Source organism: Conger conger, chromosome 4 (assembly GCF_963514075.1).
Source record: "Conger conger chromosome 4, fConCon1.1, whole genome shotgun sequence".
NCBI lineage: Eukaryota > Metazoa > Chordata > Actinopteri > Anguilliformes > Congridae > Conger > Conger conger.
The window spans coordinates 626,437-649,048 of NC_083763.1; the positions used below are offsets into that span (position 1 = coordinate 626,437).

The following is a 22,612-nucleotide window of genomic DNA, read 5'->3' on the forward strand; positions in this document are numbered from 1 at the left end:
CTTTATGCACCCGGGAAGGTGTGCAAAATAATATTAGCCTGCTGTGTCCTGCACAATGTGACCATTAAACAGGGCCTTCCCCTGCCTGAAGTCCCCAATGCAGAGGAACGACTGCCTCCGGAACCAGCTCTTGGGCCTCGAAGTGCGGCTGCTATGCAGACACACCAGCAACTTGTAGAGCAATTTTAAGGTAAGTGTTGCTAAGACTGAATAAGCTGTGCACATTTTAGGCCGACAAGCTTTGCAAAAAGTTAGTTTCATTTGTATTTGGTTTTATATTTATATACAACATCCGTTTCAGTAGGCTACCTCAGTTCATTTTCAGGTCATGCGCTTTAAAATGTATACAAATAGGCTATATTTAATTATCAGAGTAAAAGAGAGTAGCTTGATTATCTTGTAGTAAATAAGTGTTTTCCCAGGATAAACACAGACATCACACAATACTGACAACATAACACTTTATTGTTGAGGATGCAAAAGTGCCTTGCAGATTTCCTTCAAGGTGGTGTTAATTTCTTGGAGGGACGTGTTGATTTGGTTGACTGCTGTAAGTAGACTTTCTTGATTCCTCAGGACCTCATCCGTAAGGACAGCCGGATCACCTCTTCGGCCTCGGTACCTGGGTGCAGCAGGAGCAGCAGCGCCGGCAGCAGGTGGTGGAGCCACATCATGGGAGGAGCACTCGCCAGCTAGAAATATGACACAACGTTTGTTTTTTTCCGTTTTATGTGTGGCTCTTTTTTCATTTGAAAGAAACATTAAATAAATCTTATTTGAAAAGTGTTTAATTTAGTTAAATTCAGTTGGCTGCAGACTGACTTATTTTTACATTACATTACGTTACATTACGCGGCATTTAGCAGACGCTCTTATCCAGAGCGACGTACAACAAAGTGCAAATCAAACACAAGAACACGTGCAAAAGTGGACCTGAGAGGACAGTACAGTTCCGAGTCCTAGTGTAAACATACAGAAATTCAGAACCCTTGAAGAGTTGTTTGGAGTTGTACAGTATAAAACAGGGCTTTCGGCTATTAAGATTCAAATAATTTGAAGACGATGCATACAACTGCAGTGGGCTATACGTTATCCGTATTCTTTCTTGAAATGAATGTTAAATAGCTCTACATTCCGACACTGATATCCATTACGCACCATAACGCACCCCGTTTCCACTTCATTCAATCCGAAGAGAAACCCCCACAAATGTTCTGTTTGTTTGGTGGGACTGTACGACCGAGGTTAAACTACACTAACCACTAAGCTATCAGTGATGGTTTTCAGAATGTATTATGATACAACAATTATCACCTTACCATCTGGGTTTGATGTTGTCTCCAGTGGAGGCATGTCAGTGTCTCCGTCAGGTATAATTCCTAACAGAGAGGTCTCCCCAATAATGCCAGCGATGCGCTCGTCAGCAGGTGATATTTGTGCCTGTGAGCCTCCTCCTCCTGTGGCTGATGCATGTTTTTTTTTGTGCGCTTATGCGTTTCTTTGCCTCCAGTTTCATGTCAAACCATTTACGTTTCACCTCGGATATGGTTCTATTGTCTACAGAGGCAACATTAACAGCATCTGTCACCTCCTTCCAGGCCTTCGCTTTGCCTGTCCCTGTCACAACACCACTACTGATAGAAGAAAATGAAATATTTTTTACACAATAACATATATTTCACCCAAGATGATTTTGATCTCCGCTTCGGAATTTATTATTATTTTTTCTTTCTTTCTTTCTTTCTCTCTCTTTCCTTGTTTGCGCCATGATGACTGACAGGTTGACTGGATGCATCTACACCTCCTTATATGGCAATCATTGTCTATTCATGGGCGGGGATTTATGCTAATTGCTGATTACCGGGAGCGCGCTTTCACTTTACGATGGATTGGCATTCATGATCATACACATGTGTTTACGATCAGATCTGGGTTTCCCACGGCGTTCATGAATCCGGAGTAGGCCAAAGTGACAGGCTCTGTGGGGGCTATACCATCACTTCCAGGACTCCTTGTTCTTCGTTACGCTGAAGATAGTTCTTAATGACACTGGCTGTATGTATGGTCATTGTCCTGCTGCAGAATAAATTTGGGGCCACTCAGATGCCTCCCTGATGGTATTGCCTGATGGATAAGTATCTGCCTGTACTTCTCAGCATTGAGGAGACTATTACTTCTAACCAAATCCCCAACTCCATTTGCTGAAATGCAGCCCCAAACTTGCAAGGAACCTCCACCATGCTTCACTGTTGCCTGCAGACACTCATTCTTGTACCGCTCTCCAGCCCTTCAGTGAACAAACTGCATTCTGCTACAGACAAATATTTCACATTTTCACTGATCAGAACCTGCTGCCATTTTTCTGCACCTCAGACATCTACTGTTATTGTTGCACTATGTTCAGTTTGAGCATTATGCATTTCCAATTGAAGACTTACTGAAGAAAGTATTTTTCTATGCAGGTATATCTTCTATGCAGTTGACAGTGTGTGATCATGACACGCACACATGGGCTGAATGGCCTGTTCTAGAACAGAAACTGTTCTTCTGCTCTTCTGCTCAGTGATGATGCAGATCATTCCTACAGCGCACAGCAGGGGGAGCCAGAACACACAACGCAAGGCTGAGACGCTGTAACCATGAACACCAGTTACCTTTAACACACTGTGTTCACTGTGCTGTAACCATGAACACCAGTTACCTTTAACACACTGTGTTCACTGTGCTGTAACCATGAACACCAGTTACCTTTAACACACTGTGTTCACTGTGTTGTAACCATGAACACCAGTTACCTTTAACACACTGTGTTCACTGTGCTGTAACCATGAACACCAGTTACCTTTAACACACTGTGTTCACTGTGCTGTAACCATGAGCACCAGTTACCTTTAACACACTGTTCACTGTGCTGTAACCATGAACACCAGTTACCTTTAACACACTGTGTTCACTGTGCTGTAACCATGAACACCAGTTACCTTTAACACACTCTGTTTAATGTGCTGTAAATGAATAATATCCCAAATTTCTTGGGGCCCAAATCCTATTTTCAGAGCCTTTTCATTGCGCTCTCAGTAACTTTCCCAGTCAGTATTTCAGAACATAATCAGCACAGCGTCAGTCCCAGCGCACCATTCATTCAAATGAGAACCCCCTGCATGTACAGCAGAGTTAATGATTGGATGATTGTGCTGGAGTATCAACCTCTTCTCTGAGCATCTTTACTGAATTAGAATATACAGTTCTGTGCAAAAGTTTTAGGCAGGTGTGCAAAAATGCTGTAAAATAAGAATGCTTTCAAAAATAGAAATGTTAATACTTTATTTTAATCAATAAACAAAATGCATGAACAGAAAAAGTGAATGAACAGAAGAAAAATCTAAATCAAATCAATATTTGGTGTGGCCACCCTTTGCCTTCAAAACAGCACCAATTCTTCTAGGTATACTTGCACGCAGTGCAGTTGGAGAACTAGCCACAGTTCTTCTGTGGATTTAGGCAGCCTCAAATGCTTCTGTCTCTTCATGTAATCCCAGACAGACTCGATGATGTTGAAATCAGGGCTCTGTGGGGGCCATACCATCACTTCCAGGACTCCTTGTTCTTCTTTACGCTGAAGATAGTTGGCTGTATGTTTGGGGTCATTGTCCTGCTGCAGAATAAATTTGGGGCCAATCAGATGCCTCCCTGGTGGTACTGCATGATGGAGAAGTATCTGCCTGTACTTCTCAGCATTGAGGGGACCATTCATTCTGACAAAATCCCCAACTCCATTTGCAGAAATGCAGCCCCAAACTTGCAAGGAACCTCCACCATGCTTCACTGTTGCCTGCAGACACTCATTCTTGTACCACTCTCCAGCCCTTCGGCAAACATACTGCCTTATGCTACAGGCAAATTTCACATTTTCACTCATTAGTCCAGAAAAACCTGCTGCCATTTTTCTGCACCCCAGTTCCTGTGTTTTTGTGCATCATTGAGTCACTTGGCCTTGTTTCCATGTCGGAGGTAGGGCTTTTTGGCTGCAATTCTTCCATGAAGACCACTTCTGACCAGACTTCTCTGCACAGTAGATGGGTGTACCTAGGTCCCACTGGTTTCTGCCAATTCTGAGCTGATGGCAATGCTGGATATCTTCTGATTGTGAAGGGAAGTGAGCATGATGTGTCTTTCATCTGCTGCACTAAGTTTCCTTGGCCAACCACTGCGCCTACGGTCCTCAACGTTGCCCGTTTCTTTGTGCTTCTTCATCAGGGCTTGGACAGCACATCTGGAAACCCCTGACTGCCTTGAAATTTATGCCTGGGAGAGACCTTGCTGATGAACTGCCTTCTGTCTTGTTGCTGTGCTCAGTCTTGCCATGATATATGACTTCTGACATTAAACTGTCTTCAGCAACTTCATCTTGGAAGCATGAGTTTGACTGTTCCTCACCCAGTTTTAACCCTCCTACACAGCTGTTTCAGTTAATTTACATTTACATTTTTACATTTTAGTCATTTGGCAGACGCTTTTAATCCAAAGCGACTTACAAGTGCATAGGTTCTACCACAAGTCAAAGCATCACATCCAGAACTAGGAAAATACACCTGGACTGCTGTTCTAAACATATAGTCGTCATCATAAGTGCAATTTTTTTTTTTTTTTTTTTTGGGGGGGGGGGGGGGGTTAGACAGGGATAGGGGTATCAGAAGGGGGGGGCGGGGTAAATCAGGAGGGAGGACTAAGGTAGAGTTTGAAGAGGTGTGTTTTGAGTCTGCGTCGAAATAGGGGGAGGGATTCTGCTGTCCTGACAGTGGTAGGCAAGTCATTCCACCACTGAGGAACCAGAACGGAAAACAGGCGTGAACGTGCAGCTCGACCGCCAGGTGCCCGTAGAGAGGGAACCGTAAGGCGACCAGAGCTGGCAGACCGGAGTGGTCTAGCTGGGGAGTAGGGAGTGATCAGGGATTGTATGTAATGTGGGGCAGTCCCCTTAGCAGCCTGAAATGCCAACACTAGGGCCTTGAATCGGATGCGTGCGGCAATAGGAAGCCAGTGGAGGCCAATGAGGAGCGGGGTGACATTAGCTGACCTGGGCTCACTGGTGATCAGGTGGGCTGCAGCATTCTGGACCAGCTGGAGGGGCTTGATGGCGCACGTTGGGAGACCGGCTAGGAGGGAGTTGCAGTAATCCAGGCGGGAAATGACGAGCGCCTGGACTAGGAGCTGGGTGGCTTTCTCCGTCAGGAGATGACGGATGCGGCGTATATTATACAGAAAGAACCTGCAGGTTCATTTAATGATGGTTCCATTTAATGATGGTGTTTCAACCTACATATTAAATTGATGATCATTAGCTCCTGTTTGGTATAATTGGTTAATCACACACCTGACTATATGCCTACAAAATCCCTTTGTGCAAGTGTACCTAGAATAATTGATGCTGGTTTGTTGGCTAAGTGTGGTCACACCAAATATTGATTTGATTTAGATTTTTCTATAAACTATTTACATTTCTATTTTTGAAAGCATTCTTACTTTACAGCATTTTTTCACACCTGCCTAAAACCTTTGCACAGTACTGTATGATCTCAGTTTTTCAGCAACAATATAACACGAGGGGATGGGGATGTTTATTTATGCCAAAACCCAAAACCATGGACTGTAGATATGCTCTGAACACATGCATGGCCCCAACAGTTCCTTTTCATAGTCTTTTAACGTTACCTAAGTTTACTATGATGGATGTTATATCCGCATAGCTGAATCATTTCAAGAGGACGTAAATTAGACTGGCGATATAAATGTATTTTTGAGCGGTCTCTTTTCACTTATAAAGGTTAGCTTAGACTCGCTAGCTAATAGAAAGCCTAGTTAACGTACATAACGTTAGCTAATTAGCCTGCTATCCACAACCGCTTAAATGCATGTTTCACTTTGGAAGAACACGTACTTTTGTGGAGCCTACCCCCATTGTATTTGCTTAACGTGAATACTAGCACCAACTTGCTTCCTGGTTGTAATTTCCAGAGGTGAACGACCGGGATAAGTTAGCCGAAGCTAATAATGCGGGTGTTCACCTTTTAAACGAAGTTTTCAACAAACTGGGGCGGCCTGTAGCATAGTGGTTAGGGTAAATGACTGGGACACGCAAGGTCCGGGGTTCTAATCCCAGTGTAGCTACAATTAGATCCACACAGCTGTTCGGCCCATGAACAAGGCCCTTAACCTTGCATTGCTCCAGGAGAGGATTGTCTCCTGCTTAGTCTAATCAACTGTACGTCGCTCTGGATAAGAGCGTATGCCAAATGCCAATAATGTAATAATGTACTGGAGATTGAATCTCTTATCTCTGTCTTTACACTACAGGCATATGAAAGAATATCACTGGAGAGAATTCAGTAGCCTACATGCACAAGCTTCGTGAATCCAAGGCGTCAATATCTACTTTCCTTAATTACAAGACAATTGCCTGATATTTGAGTTTAAAAAGTAACTTGTGTGTGAGTTTAAAAACATAATGTAAATTATTGTTGGGATGGATGAGTGGAAATATTCATTTGTACAGTTTGTTTTCACCAAAGAAAGAGTTTTTGTCACGTTTCAGGTCTGTCTCGCCATGTTTTATGTTTATTCATGTTGTCTTAGTCACGTAGTGTCTTATCATATATGTTAGTCTAGGTTCGTCATGTTGTTTAGTTTATTTCTTGTTACGATTTATTTTCTCGTCATGTCTAGTTATGTTTCGTTACGATTATATTACCTTGTTATGTTGAATGGTTATCGTCTTAGTTTCGTTTTGTATTATGTTTTGATTTATGTTTATTGTTACGTTAACTGGTCGTTGTTTATGCATACACTTTTACATGTCTTTCCGCAAACCTTGCGTTCCGCCTTTTCTCTCTCGCTCCTTCTGTCATTCACTCCCTAATTATTTCCATTTGTCTATTTACTAAAACGACTAACGCTAGATCAGGATTGGGTAGAAACTAACAAGACTAATCATGTGTTCATGTTACCTTACGTTTCTCGTGCATGTCATTTACTAATTTACTAATGCTAGGGCAGGATAGGTTTATTACTAACGATTACTAATCTCCTTGTTAAACTTGTCATCCATCGCACCTGTTTTCCATTTCCTTGCTACGCTCTAACTAATTGTCTACACCTGTCTACACCCGCATTTATAGCCCAGTCGCGCAACTGTTCTTCGCGAAATTGTCTGCGTCTTGAACTCCAACGCAACGCTTGAGCATTACTATTATTGATTACACGTTGCGATCCAAGCCTGTTTACCGACCATAGTTTATTGATTTCTGTTTTGTTGACCACCGCTTGTTTTTGACCACGTCCTCGCCTACCGTCTTTGTACTTTTGCCTCGCTGATTGTTTTATGGTTTCGACTTCCGCATCGCCCTCGACTACGACTCTGCCTGCCGTCCGCCTGTACTTCAGCCCCGCTGACAGCTCTCCTGCTACCGGACCTCCCTGCACGTTTACCGATTACGAGTTTGCCTCTTCCCTCGGCACCGTGCTTTTTGTTTGTTTACTTTTTGTTTGGCTGGATCTACGTGTATGGACTTTGCTTGTGTTGACTACTCTCCTGGGATTCATCCCGAATAAAGTCCTGAGGGGTCTTTATATTACTATTGTTTCTGAGTCGTGCATTTTGGGTCCAACCCCCACGCACCCGTCTCAGTTTTACTAACCTAACGCTAATGGCAGCCTAAACATGTGGCAGAAATTAAATGCATAAAAGCATGCAGACATGGTCAAGAGGGCCAGCTGTTTTTCAGACCAAATGTCAAAATGGGGAAAGAATGTGAGCTAAGGAACTTTGACTGTGGAATGATTGTTGGTGCCAGACAGGGTGGTTTGAGTATCTCTCTGGTGGGATTTTTATGCACACAAGTCTCCATAGTTTGCAGAGAATGGTGCAAAAATGAAAAACATCCAGTGTACATAAGCAGCAGTTACACCACATGCAGTACCATGTAAGTCCAGTTACCCTGTAGGGGGTTTTGGAAGAACAATTCAATGAAAATGGAAAGATTTGCTTGAAGAATGCTGAGATCATGACCTCATGCGCGCGCACACACACCCACACTCACACATGCACTCACACGCACATGTTTAGCTGATTAAATATTTGCATTAACAAGCTGGTGTACCTTTCTCCCTAATAAAGTGCTCAGTGAGTGTATTTTCCTGTTTATTATGTGCGTATAAAAGATTGCAAATAATGGTAGTAGAACTGTTTGTATATTGGTGACAATGTAAGGTTAGAATTAGGGTTTGGGCTGCCATTAGCGTTAGGTTAGTAAAACTCTTTCTTTGGTAGAACAAACTGTACAAATGAATATTTCCACTCATCCATCCCAACAATAATTTACATTATGTTTTTAAACACACACAAGTTACTTTTTAAACTCAAATATCAGGCAATTGTCTTGTAATTAAGGAAAGTAGATATTGACGCCTTGGATTCACGAAGCTTGTGCATGTAGGCTACTGAATTCTCTCCAGTGATATTCTTTCATAGGCCTGTAGTGTAAAGACAGATAAGAGATTCAATCTCCAGTACATTATTACATTATTGGCATTTGGCATACGCTCTTATCCAGAGCGACGTACAGTTGATTAGACTAAGCAGGAGACAATCCTCCCCTGGAGCAATGCAAGGTTAAGGGCCTTGCTCATGGGCCAAACAGCTGGGGGGATCTTATAGTGGCTACACCAACCTTGCTTGTCCCAGTCATTTACCTTAACCACTACGCTACAGGCCGCCCATTAGCTCTGGATAAGAGTGTCTGCCAAATGGCAGTAATGTAATTCAGCTGCAGGTGCCGCCCCCTAATTCCGCTCCTCCTCTCTGTGATTCTCGTCAGACCAATGGGGTGAGATTCTTCTGGGTCTGAAGTAAAGTAAATAGACTAAGCCGGAAGCAGCCTTTGAAGCAGACACTGAATACAAGCAGAGCGCTAATACATTTTTACGTCCTTTAAGAATCTACAAATATTTTCTACACCAGGTAAGGAGGCTGCCTCCCCTGTATTTGCTGGTTTCTGTTCCAACCGAACCCAGAAATTCGACACTGTTTAAACGTGAATCAATGTTGATATCGAACATAAAGTGAAAGTGAAAGTTCTACTTTGGGCTGTGGGCTATTATATCCAGTTATGGGGTTGACTGTACATTGAAAAACCATTGGATATCAACAATAAAAGAATATGGAGCAAAGTGTAAATGAAAACTAAGCTGAACCTACGTCACTGAGGGCTGAGGGAACAGTCTGGGAGCTGGAAGAGCCGGTTCTCATGGGAGCACTGCTCTCAGAGCACATTGCTGTGGTTTATCTGCTGTGTGTCTGACTGGGAGTGGATGTGCCTGGGGGGCATTCTGTAGCAGTAACGGGGCTCAGCTGTATTTCTGTAAGGAGAAATATGAATCATAGGGGAGTTCCTAAATAATACAATGTATGGGGCGGCCTGTAGCATAGTGGTTAGGGTAAATGACTGGGACACCCAAGATCGGTGGGTCTAATCCCGGTGTAGCCACAATAAGATCCGCACAGCCGTTGGGCCCTTCAGCAAGGCCCTTAACCCTGCATTGCTCCAGGGGAGGATTGTCTCCTGCTTAGTCTAATCAACTGTATGTCACTCTGGATAAGAGCATCTGCCAAATGTCAATAATGTAATGTAATGTTATGTAATAATCAACATTATGACACACAATAAAGTGCCAGTCAGAACCAGGGATCTTAGAGGGAAGTACGGTTCCAAGTGCAAGAGTGATCTCATCAATAAAAATTAAACCCTTGTAGAATAATCAAGATCAACTGACCAAGAAGCAGCAATACCACAGTTTTGGTAACTAGAACACTTAAGAGTAGAACACTAAGCATATAACACTAAGAGTAGAACACTAAGAGTAGAACACTAAGTGTAGAACACTAAGCGTAGAACACTAAGCGTAGAACACTAAGAGTAGAACACTAAGAGTAGAACACTAAGCATAGAACACTAAGCGTAGAACACTAAGAGTAGAACACTAAGTGTAGAACACTAAGCATAGAACACTAAGAGTAGAACACTAAGCATAGAACACTAAGCATAGAACACTAAGCGTAGAACACTAAGAATAGTAACATAATGAAATACAGGTGTGATCATTACAAACAGCATACACACAGCATACATGGATAATTATTACAGTGAGGTAAGGAGGGAAAGGTGCAGCCTGAACAGGTGAGTCTTCAGTCTGCTCTTGAAGGAGGTCAAAGACTCTGCTGTTCTGACCTTCACAGGAAGGTCATTCCACCACCGTGGGGCTGTTTGGTTGTATTAGCTCATATCACCAAACCAAAATCACAGGTCATAATATTAACCAAGTGTGAAGAAAAGCTTTTTCCCCTCAACCTATCACTATGTGGCTCTGTAATTTACACAGTCATTTACACAGTCATTTACTTATGGGTATGTGTCTCTTTCAGAGATGAAGGCTGATTGGTCAATGTGCCCGTATTTGATTCTCCTGATCCTCCACCAGACCTCCAGATCAGGTACAGAATATGCTCACTGCAATATAACACAGTTTACATCATATATCAGTAACATTGCATGGAATTAACTGCATTACAACTGGACCAGCTCCGCAAATATGAACTACAGTGACTACAAACTGTGAAATAAGGATTAGCTGTTCCAGTTTTTATGCAGTTCTGTGTTCTAGAGGTTTAAACCTGAGGTTTAAATTCCAGCTATAAGCACACTGTAGATGACCCTTTAATTTCTGCTTGCTTTGTTTACACACTAACACACTTAGATTAACATATCCCACCAGCACCCCCCAGTGAACATGGCCGTGAGCCTTCTGGATTTGGAGAAGGCTTACAGTCAGTTACCTGAGGTATAGTGCTGTGAGAAAGTATTTGCCCCTTCCTGATTTCCTCTATTATTGCATATTTGTCACACTGAATGATTTCAGATCTTTAGACCAAACGCAGGACCTGGAGTTGAGTAGCGCAAGATTGCAGTGTCTGTCTGTAGCTGGTGCAGGACTGCAGTGTTGGTCTGTAGCTGGTGCAGGACTGCTGTGTTGGTCTGTAGCTGGAGCAGGACTGCAGTGTTGGTCTGTAGCTGGTCCAGCAGTAGGCTTAGTGTGTGCTCTTTCTCTCTGCACAGATGTTCCAGCTTCTGGGTCCAGCTGGTCCGGTCATTGCTGTAGTTGGTGAAGATGTTGTTCTGCCCACTCACCTCAAACCCAACATAAGTGCAGAGGATATGTGCATAGAGTGGTTCAGACCGCAGCACAGAGACCCACTGGTGCATCTCTACCATCTGGGAGAGAGCAGGAATGAGCGCCAGAACCCATCGTACAGCGGAAGGACCGCACTCTTCCCTGAGGAACTGAGGAAGGGCAATACGTCTCTGAGGCTGGGCAGGGTCCAGGTCTCTGATGAGGGGCAGTATTCATGTTACATTCAGTCCAAGTCTGACAATAATTACCGCATCATGGTTTCACTGGAAGTAAGAGGTCAGTGAAATTTTCCCCAAATATTATGGGGTAAAGACATGTTTGATATTTTTGTGAATGGAAATTGATAAATGGATGATGCTTTATCTGGATAATAGTAATGTAGAGACTATTAGATGATATAAGCTGTTACTAACATCCCATTTCTGCAGCTGCTGTGTGAATCTAAAGGCTGGTATCCTCAGCCTGACCTCATGTGGCAGGACAGCAGGGGTCACAATCTCACCACTGAGAAACCCGAGATACTCAGGGACAGCCTGAACCTCATTGCCATAAGAACACGTGTCGTCATCAAGAGAGAAGGCAGCAGTAGATTCACCTGTCGAGTTCTGCAGCAGAAGCTCCATGAGGAAAAGGTGACAGAGTTTTACCTCCATGGTGAGTAAGACTTTACAGAATCAAACAGCACACACTCCACACAGATGATCTACAAAAATTTTTGGAAACTGGTTTTGGCTAATTTTGGGCTGAGCTCAGATTTGCTCTATCACATCAAGTTTTTGTGCTATCTGTATGCTCCATATTCATGGATTTTACAAAAGTTGACTATCCAGTCTGGCAGTCTTGGTGGGGATAAAACAGCAAATTCTGTTTATTCTCACCAAAACTTCATTTACGGCCTTAAAAGAATTGTACAAATGTTTTATGTCTTTGTTTATGTTTTTGTGTGATTTGCAGCTGTTAAGACTCGTGAGTCGTGAGTGAGGCTGTTCAGAAACCTGATGTGATAGGCTAATGCCAGATTTGGATTCAGCACCCGAAAGTTAGCTAGAATCCGTTGAAAAACCCCATGCAAGAGAAATCGTGTTGACCGTAACATGACATAACATAACATAACATAACATAACTTAACATAACATAACATAACATAACATAACATAACATAACATAACATAACATAAGGTAATGGTGAGAACAGGCCATTCAGCCCAGCAATGCTCGCCTTTTTCCTACCCCTAAGTGTACCTACCACCTAAATTGCCTATCAGCTAAATAAAATCTAACACCATATCAAGCCTGGTGTGGAAAATCCCCAGTGTTTCTGCTTCTACTACATGCGCTGGCAAACTATTCCACACATTGTGATCAATGCCTGGAACTGTGTGGATGTGCCACCAATTTCTCCAGTTCCTCTGCAAAAGCTCATTCTTAGTTTAGTTCTATCTACTGGTTTTCCCAGAGTCATCTTAATTTCTTTGAATACACCACAATCTGTGTTCTTAATTTAAGCACTCATAGACTGAATTTCTCACTGACTCTCACAAACATTTGTTCATACATTGTCATTTGTCCATTGTGTTAATTTATTTAGAATCCTGATAATTTCATTCCCTGCACTGTATACCTGGGATAATTTCATTCCCCGCACTGTATACCTGGGATGTGCTTGGACTCCTTATTTCTGAGGTGTGTGACTGGAGAGTGAAAGAGTGAAAGAATGAACAAACTATTTAAAAATACCCATATATGTTTCAGATGAGTGTCAATGCCGTCCATGGAGAGTTGCCTTTGCTGTCACTATGACTGCACTTATTCTCTTGGGCATCGTCCAGTGTGTGTTCATCCATCGTTTGAAGAAAAGGGAAATGAAAAGTTGATCATAAACATAAATAATATGAAGGTATGAATTGAAATAAAGCTGTTTATGTCATTCTGAGAAGTCGTTGGAAAAGGAATATGAGGAGATTAAATTTGGCTATTTGGGGGACACTGAAGGTTATAAAAGTATCTTAGTAACGAATTAAAGCTCCTTAAATTATTCTGAATGTCTATAATAGTATCAGGTGCCGGGACTGCAGAACCAATCACAGCACAGAAGCAGGCGGAATAGATGTCTTTATTCAATGACAGGCAGATCAGGCAGGTCGAATGTAGGCAAACAGGGGCAACAGAGATAATCAAGAAGTGCAAGTGCAAGTGTGTGTATATGTGTGTGAGTGAGTGTGTATATGTGTGTGAGTGTGAGTGTGAGTGTGAGTGTGAGTGCGTGAGTGTGTGAGTGTGTGAGTGTGTGAGTGTGTGTGTTTGTGAGTGTGCGTGTGCGTGTGTGTGTGTGTTTGTGTATATATGTGCGTGTGCGTCTGTCTGTAGAATAGGGAATTGAGAAAAACTGCTCAAAGGAACAGTCCTGTACTTCATGAGGCCAGTGGTCTAGTATTTAATCAGACCTTTTACACACAACTGACTCTGAAACAGCATTTTTACAACACTTACTTCTATAAGCTGATGGAAAATCACAATATCATCCTCTGCAGAATGAAAACTCATCGTACTTCATCATCAGCAATCTATAGAACCAATTTCTGTGTTTGTCCAGAATTTGAAAATGATTGTGTACATGCAGGTGATCGTACATTTCACTGGGAGAATGTGGAAATTATTTCATTGAGTCTATTAATTGAAATAATTTAGTCCAGCATTTAATGTTCTTTTTGTTTTCTTCCACAGCCATCAGCATCCCTGATGGAGTCTGAACACTGAAGTGTTGAAAATGAACCATAAACCTGACTCCTGACCCTAAACCTAACCCTAACCTGATCCTGACTGTTACCCAGTGGTCTTTAAACAGTTTCAAATGAAAGGTCAATGGTGGTTGAAGCCCCGGTGTAGCCACGATAAGATTCATGCAGATGTTGGGCCCTTGAGCAATTTCTTATAGGCCATGTAAATTAAGTTGTTTATTCCTGTTTTCACAATTGTGTATTGTGTTCTCTTAGCATTGTGTTTGCTAAGACAGATCTATTGCTACTTTAATTCATTTTTCTCATTGGATAAATCTGAGCGTCCTGTTCATTCCTTGCACCTGGAACTGGACCTCCCTCTAGTGTTCAGTGCACTTGTCCCAGTTTATGGTTATGCAGTTTGAATGCTGGTTATGCAATGTGAATGCTGATTATCCAGTTTGAATGCTGGTTATGCAACTTGAATGCTGATTATCCAGTTTGAATGCTGGTTATGCAATGTGAATGCTGGTTATGTAGTTTGAATGCTGGTTATGCAACTTGAATGCTGGTTATGTAGTTTGAATGCTGGTTAAACAGTTTGAATACTGGTTATCCAGTTTGAATGCTGGTTATGCAGTGTGAATGCTGGTTATGTATTTTTTGTGCCAAGCTGCCAAACAGTGTCTGTCATTATAATTGTTATTTTTCTGCTATGACAGTTATTTGTGTTTACATTTTGAGTTATTTTTGAGCCTGTGCTTGTAGCATTGTGTCTCCAGTATGTCTGATGTTTTATAATACAGGCCCTGTGTCTCCAGTATGTCTGATGTTTTATAATACAGGCCCTGTGTCTCCAGTATGTCTGATGTTTTATAATACAGGCCCTGTGTCTCCAGTATGTCTGATGTTTTATAATCAGGCCCTGTGTCTCCAGTATGTCTGATGTTTTATAATACAGGCCCTGTGTCTCCAGTATGTCTGATGTTTTATAATACAGGCCCTGTGTCTCCAGTATGTCTGATGTTTTATAATACAGGCCCTGTGTCTCCAGTATGTCTGATGTTTTATAATACAGGCCCTGTGTCTCCAGTATGTCTGATGTTTTATAATACAGGCCCTGTGTCTCCAGTATGTCTGATGTTTTATAATACAGGCCCTGTGTCTCCAGTATGTCTGATGTTTTATAATCAGGCCCTGTGTCTCCAGTATGTCTGATGTTTTATAATACAGGCCCTGTGTCTCCAGTGTGTCTGATGTTTTATAATACAGGCCCTGTGTCTCCAGTATGTCTGATGTTTTATAATACAGGCCCTGTGTCTCCAGTATGTCTGATGTTTTATAATCAGGCCCTGTGTCTCCAGTGTGTCTGATGTTTTATAATACAGGCCCTGTGTCTCCAGTATGTCTGATGTTTTATAATCAGGCCCTGTGTCTCCAGTATGTCTGATGTTTTATAATCAGGCCCTGTGTCTCCAGTATGTCTGATGTTTTATAATACAGGCCCTGTGTCTCCAGTATGTCTGATGTTTTATAATACAGGCCCTGTGTCTCCAGTGTGTCTGATGTTTTATAATCAGGCCCTGTGTCTCCAGTATGTCTGATGTTTTATAATACAGGCCCTGTGTCTCCAGTATGTCTGATGTTTTATAATACAGGCCCTGTGTCTCCAGTATGTCTGATGTTTTATAATACAGGCCCTGTGTCTCCAGTATGTCTGATGTTTTATAATACAGGCCCTGTGTCTCCAGTATGTCTGATGTTTTATAATACAGGCCCTGTGTCTCCAGTATGTCTGATGTTTTATAATACAGGCCCTGTGTCTCCAGTATGTCTGATGTTTTATAATACAGGCCCTGTGTCTCCAGTATGTCTGATGTTTTATAATACAGGCCCTGTGTCTCCAGTGTGTCTGATGTTTTATAATACAGGCCCTGTGTCTCCAGTATGTCTGATGTTTTATAATACAGGCCCTGTGTCTCCAGTATGTCTGATGTTTTATAATACAGGCCCTGCTGAAAAGGAGACTCAGACTCGCTGCTGAAATAAATCTTAAATTAAAGATGAGCTGGAACAGAAGTTAGAGCAGCACTTCTCCAAGCACTTCCTGGAAAACGATTAGAATGCAGATTTCACATCATGGTGTACCAGTGGGCGTGTATGTTGATCAAATGTGTGTCAATCTTGATATGCACTGTTTTATATGACCTTGATATGCACTGTTTTGTACGTCGCTTTGAATAAACACTTCTGCAGAATAAAATGTAATGTACTCAGTCTCATTTCTAAATAAAGTTTGGTACAGTGTGTGTGGGGCTTTAACATGCACACACTGACTGATGGGATGTTAATTGTTTAATTGTATCAGGCATTACACCTGTATGGAAGCACCTGCATTCAGTATATTTCTCCACTGATTTCCTCAGGTTTATCTGTCCTCTGTCTCCCGTCTGTATCTATATGCATCCTGTGACTGAAACGGACTGTCACTGGGCTGCCAATCCCCCGTCTGCTCGCTCATTCCTGTTTTCTGTCCTCCATCACACCGTCTCCACACCGTGTAGCAGTGACACGCTACTTCTGCCATATTGAGCTCCTCATCGTTTTAGAAAGGCACCAAACAGTAAATCATCATCTCTACTGTTATAATGTTGCAAGGGGCGACCATTGTGCATTGCCAAAGTGACAGGCTCTGTGGGGGCCATACCATCACTTCCAGGACTCCTTGTTCTTCTTTACGCTGAAGATAGTTCTTAATGACATTGACTGTATGTTTGGGGTCGTTGTCCTGCTGCAGAATAAATTTGGGGCCACTCAGATGCCTCTCTGATGGTACTGCATGATGGATAAGTATCTGCCTGTACTTCTCAGCATTGAGGAGACCATTCATTCTGACCAAATCCCCAACTCCATTTGCAGAAATGCAGCCCCAGACTTGCAAGGAACCTCCACCATGCTTCACTGAGGCCTGCAGACACTCATTCTTGTACCGCTCTCCAGCCCTTCAGCGAAGAAACTTCCTTCTGCTACAGCCAAATATTTCACATGTTCACACATCAGTCCAGAGAACCTGCAGCCATTTTCTGCACCTCAGACATCTACTGTTATTGTTGCGCAATATTAAGTTTGAGTATTATGCATTTCCAAAGTAAAAACTGACTGAAGAAAGTATTTTTCTATACAGGTATATTTTCTATGAAGTGTGTGGATCATGATACGCACACATGGGCTGAATGGCCCGTTCTAGAACAGAAACTGTTCTTCTGCTCTTGTGCTCAGTGATGATGCAGATCATTCCTACAGCGCACAGCAGGGGGAGCCAGAACACCACAATGCAAGGCTGAGACGCTGTAACCATGAACATCAGTTACCTTTAACACACTGTGTTCACTATGCTGTAACCATGAGCACCAGTTACCTTTAACACACTGTGTTCACTGTGCTGTAACCATGAACACCAGTTACCTTTAACACACTGTGTTCACTGTGCTGTAACCATGAGCACCAGTTACCTTTAACACACTCTGTTCACTGTGCTGTAACCATCAACACACACACAAAGAAGTCATTAGTCCGGTGTTATTTCACATTATGATCACTGGTATACTCATGAATCTTGACAGTGCAGATGACGGAGCATGGGTTAGGGGGAGAGACAACACAAGCAGGCTGAGAGAGATTAAGATAAGATTATTTAAAAGCTTTTTTAAAGGTAGAGCAATGGCCATACAATTGGGGTTTTAAAATCTCAACAAGCAAGTCTTGCTACATGTACTTAACTAGAAAGAAAAAGATAGAAGAACAGTCTTCTTTTATATGGAGAACTGATGGAAAAAGTAAAGGAATTTAAATATTTGGGAATTTGGGTAGATGAGAGATGTACATGGAAGACACAAAGTTTCAAACTAGAAACTAAATGTAGTAAAGTAATAAATGTAGTGAGGGCTATATCTGGGTATACATGGGGAGCAGACAAGCAGACAAGCAGGCATTAATAGACATGTGTGTGTGTGTATATATATATACACATACATACAGGGCTTTGATGAGATCAGCAATTGACTGGGTGTTTTGTTTATGGGGCAGCAGCTAGATCATCCATCCATCCATCCATCCATTATCTGAACCCGCTTATCCTGATCAGGGTCGCAGGGGGGCTGGAGCCTATCCCAGCATACATTGGGCGAAAGGCAGGAATACACCCCGGACAGGTCGCCAGTCCATCGCAGGGCACACGCACCATTCACTCACACACTCATGCCTACGGGCAATTTAGACTCTCCAATCGGCCTAACCAGCATGTCTTTGGACTGTGGGAGGAAACCGGAGTACCCGGAGGAAACCCACGCAGACACGGGGAGAACATGCAAACTCCGCACAGAGAGGCCCCGGCCGACGGGGATTCGAACCCAGGACCTCCTTGCTGTGAGGCGGCAGTGCAACCCACTGCACCATCCATGCCGCCGCAGCTAGATCATACTTAAGCTAAATGAATACAATACATTATTGGAAGTCTTATCCAAAGCGACATACTGTTGATTAGACTAAGCAGGAGACAATCCTCTCCTGGAGCAATGCGGGGTTAAGGGCCTTGCTCAAGGAGCAAGATCTTATTGTGGCTACACTGGGATTGGACCCACCGACCTTGCGGGTCCCAGTCATTTACCTTAAGCACTACGCTACAGGTCACCCCGGAATAGAATGCAAAGCAAAGCCTTGAGGCTTAGCATTGGTGCAATGAGCTCAATGGCATGGAATGCCATGTTAGTAGAATCAGGGCAAATCCCACTACAGATCAGGAGAGACCAACTGACTCTAACATATTGGAGGGTATGGGGATGGAAATGCCACTAAAAGTGTCCTAAACGAATGCTGGGAGTATAGATATAATGGAAATGGATTTGGATGGAAGATAAAAGATAAATCAGAAGAATATGCCCTCTTCCGTAAAGTTGATTTCAATATCCTATATCCTAATGCGAAATAGGATACCATGCAAACCAGCATATAATAAACTAATGTTCTAACCACCTACATATATTTAATGACGCATCAAAAAGATCAAAATGACCACGTAGGAATAGGAGTATATACAGTCAGGTCCATAAATATTGGGACATCGACACAATTCTCCTCTTTTTGGCTCTATACGCCCCCACAATGGATTTGAAATGAAACGAACGAGATGCTTTTAACTACAGACTTTCAGCTTTAATTTGAGGGTATTTACATCCAAATCAGGTGAACAGTGTAGGAATTACAACAGTTTCTATATGTGCCTCCTACTTTAAGGGACCAAAAGTAATGGGACAATTGGCTGCTCAGCTGTTCCATGGCCAGGTGTCTGTTATTCCCTCATTATCTCATTTACAAGGAGCAGATAAAAGGTCTAGAGTTCATTTCAAGTGTGCTATTTGCATTTGGAATCTGTTGCTGTCAACTCTCAATATGAGATCCAAAGAGCTGTCACTATCAGTGAAGCAAGCCCATCAGAGAGATAGCAAAAACATTAGGTGTGGCCAAATCAACTGTTTGGAACATTCTTAAAAAGAAAGAACGCACCGGTGAGCTCAGCAACACCAAAAGACCCGGAAGACCACGGAAAACAACTGTGGTGGATGACAGAAGAATTCTTTCCCTGGTGAAGAAAAACCCCTTCACAACAGTTGGCCAGATCAAGAACACTCTCCAGGAGGTAGGTATATGTGTGTCAAAGTCAACAATCAAGAGAAGACTTCACCAGAGTGAATACAGAGGGTTCACCACAAGATGTAAACCATTGGTGAGCCTCAAAAACAGGAAGACCAGATTAGAGTTTGCCAAACAACATCTAAAAAAGCCTTTACAGTTCTGGAACAACATCCTATGGACAGATGAGACAAAGATCAACTTGTACCAGAATAATGGGAAGAGAAGAGTATTGAGAAGGAAAGGAACTGCTCATGATCCAAAACATACCACCTCATCAGTGAAGCATGGTGGTGGTAGTGTCATGGCGTGGGCATGAATGGCTGCCAATGAAACTGGTTCCCTTGTATTTATTGATGATGTGACTGCTGACAAAAGCAGCAGGATGAATTCTTTAGTGTTTCAGGCAATATTATCTGCTCATATTCAACCAAATGCTTCAGAACTTATTGGACGGCGCTTCATAGTGCAGATGGACAATGACCCGAAGCATACTGCGAAAGCAACCAAAGAGTTTTTAAGGCAAAGAAGTGGAATGTTATGAAATGGCCAAGTCAATCACCTGACCTGAATCCGATTGAACATGCATTTCACTCGCTGAAGACAAAACTGAAGGGAAAATTCCCCAAGAACAAGCAGGAACTGAAGACAGTTGCAGTAGAGGCCTATCAGAGCATCACCAGGGATGAAACCCAGCTTCTGGTGATGTCTATGCGTTCCAGACTTCAGGCTGTAATTGACTGCAAAGGATTTGCAACCAAGTATAAAAAAAGTGAAAGTTTGATTTATGATTGTTAGTTTGTCCCATTACTTTTGGTCCCTTAAAAAGTTGGAGGCACATATACAAACTGTTGAAATTCCTACAACGGTCACCTGATTTGGATGTAAATACCCTCAAATTAAAGCTGAAAGTCTGCAGTTAAAGCACATCTTGTTTGTTTCATTTCAAATCCATTGTGGTGGTGTACAGAGCCAAAAAGATGAGAATTGTGTCGATGTCCCAATATTTATGGACCTGACTGTATTTCACAATTTAAAATACACATCGGAAAGAGAATTTCTGATAAATGATCAGTTTATACAGCGGAGATTATGCCAGTGGTTGTTAGTCTCCAATGGGTGGAAGAAGTCAGACCAGACAGGGCGGTGCTGTGTATCGATTGTGCAGCAGTTCTTTTAGCCCACAGATGATGAACTCAGGAGCTTCAGTTAATGTTCACATCAGCCATCAGAATGGAGAAAAAATGTGATCTAAGTGACTTTGACCATGGAATGATTTTTGGTGGCTTGAGTATCTCAGAAACTCTCCTGGGATTTTCATGCACACTTGTCTCTACACACTAGAGTTTGCAAAGAATGGTGCAAAGAACAAACAAAAAACAAGTTGCAGTTCTGCAGACAGAAATGCCTTGTTAATGAGAGAGGTCAGAGGAGAAGGGCCAGACTGGTCAAAGCTGACAGGAAGGTGACAGTAACGCAAATAACAGCCTGTAGTGTAGTGGTTAAGGTAAATGACTGGGACCCGCAAGGTCAGTGGTTCTAATCCCGGTGTAGTCACAATAAGATCAGCACAGCCGTTGGGCCCTTGAGCAAGGCCCTTAACCCTGCATTGTCTCCTGCTTAGTCTAATCAACTGTATGTCGTTCTGCTAAATGCCATTAATGTAATAACCACACCTTACAACAGTGGGATGCAGAAGAACATCTCTGAACACGTGACCCACTATTTAACGGATAGGCTACAGCAGTAGAAGTCTAAAAAAGAAGCCTAATAAATACCTTGGTGAGTGTATGTCGTAACATATCCTTTTAACTCATGTAATCTATGCATACATCCATTTACACTTTTCTTACATTCATACAACAACCTTATGAATTGTGTTCTTTGTAAGAATTGAAGGAATATTTTGCAGTTATAGAATGACAGCTTTGTTTTTGCCAGATGGGGATTTTAAGGAGGGGAAATACGTTGGGAAGTCTGCACAATGGGTGCGTACACCGCCACCTAGTGGGTGGACAAAAACCTATTTAGGATATTTTTATCTCATTGTTTTTCTGAAGGAAATGTTTTAAAATGTAGGCTAATCTCAAACAATCTCATAGATTGCTCATCAAACTAATTTAGACATAAATCTGCAGCAGTGGTTCACAAGGGTCCCCAGAAATGTTTTGGAGCCTTACATACAACCTTAAATACATAGCTAACGTTGACATTAGTTACATAGCTAGCTAAGTAAAATGCTGACGATACCCTAGGTTAGCCTCATCAGCCTTTGGGACGTAACGTTAATTAACTTAGTCCCTCACAACTGACACCACTTTTAACTGTCTTTTATCATATAGGTTTTTAAACGTACCTTTTCGGTTTAATGAAACGCACTTTTCGATCATCATAGGAGTGTGGACGAAATCGGTGGTTATGTTTTTATCAGTCAGTCGGGAAGTTAGCAAACAATTTTTTTATTTTTTATTTTTATTTTTTTACATTCTATCTTGAAAATGAAATTGCGACAACAGCAGATCCCGTCTTTGCATTATTTTTTATTGAATAATGTGCTTGAGGTGCATTTTTGGCTGCGTCCACTCTCTGACGTTACCCTAAGCCAACGAACACTCAAGCTGTTTGACGCAAATACATTTAAAGGCGTTAGCGGTATAGGGGTCTTGCATGGAATGGAATGTAATGTAATGGAATGTAAATGGAATGTAAAAAAAAAAAAAAAAATTGTTTGCTAACTTCCCGACTAAGTTAATTAACGTTACTAAGTTAATTAACGTTACGTCCCAAAGGCTGATGAGGCTAACCTAGGGTATCGTCAGCATTTTACTTAGCTAGCTATGTAACTAATGTCAACGTTAGCTATGTATTTAAGGTTGTATGTAAGGCTCCAAAACATTTCTGGGGACCCTTGTGAACCACTGCTGCAGATTTATGTCTAAATTAGTTTGATGAGCAATCTATGA

At 42.1% G+C, this 22,612-nt stretch overlaps 1 long non-coding RNA gene across 1 annotated transcript; it reads left to right on the top strand.

Moving 5' to 3' along the window:
- Positions 1-11,794: 11,794 nt before the first annotated feature.
- Positions 11,795-15,016, top strand: LOC133125855 (uncharacterized). The gene is made up of 3 exons (XR_009708467.1): positions 11,795-11,898; positions 12,997-13,141; positions 13,969-15,016. It is a non-coding gene; the product is annotated as an uncharacterized LOC133125855 (long non-coding RNA).
- Positions 15,017-22,612: the final 7,596 nt, after the last annotated feature.